The following is a 684-nucleotide window of genomic DNA, read 5'->3' as shown; positions in this document are numbered from 1 at the left end:
TTTTTCTGTTCCCTCCTTTTTCATATGAGCAGGAGCAAGGACAAGAATATTCTTATTGAAGCAGATCCAGAATCTGAAAGGACTCTGAAGAGGAAACTAAGAGAAGCTAAATTACAACAATCCAGCAAGCACCTTTTAGAAATTTTCGAACAGGAAGAGGAGATGGCAGCCGGAAATAATAATAATGCAAGGAGGATGCTTGGTGACTTCACTGCACCTAATTCCAATTTACATGGAAGAAGCATCTTCATTCCTGCCATTGGAGCAAACAACTTTGAGCTGAAACCTCAATTAGTTTCTCTGATGCAGCAGAACTGCAAGTTTCATGGACTTTCATCTGAAGATCCTTTTCAGTTCTTGACTGAATTCTTGCAGATATGTGATACTGTTAGGACTAATGGAGTAGATCCTGAAGTCTACAGGCTCATGCTTTTCCCTTTTGCTGTAAGAGACAGAGCTAGCTCCTAGTACTCTCCCAAGCAATACAGAAGAGAACCCAAAAGGAGAGTGCAAGGCCATTGACATAAGCGTCATGGCCGAACATGAGAGGAGAGGAGAGGACGTGAATCCCAAGGAGGAAGACCTCCTGGGACGTCCAGTGACCAATAAGGAGCTTCCCTCTGAGGAACCAAAGGACTCTGAGGCTCATCTAGAGACCATAGAGATCCCATTGAACCTCCTTAT

This window comes from Arachis ipaensis, chromosome B01 (assembly GCF_000816755.2).
Source record: "Arachis ipaensis cultivar K30076 chromosome B01, Araip1.1, whole genome shotgun sequence".
Taxonomy (NCBI): Eukaryota; Viridiplantae; Streptophyta; class Magnoliopsida; order Fabales; family Fabaceae; genus Arachis; species Arachis ipaensis.
Note: the sequence above shows the minus strand (reverse complement) of the source record.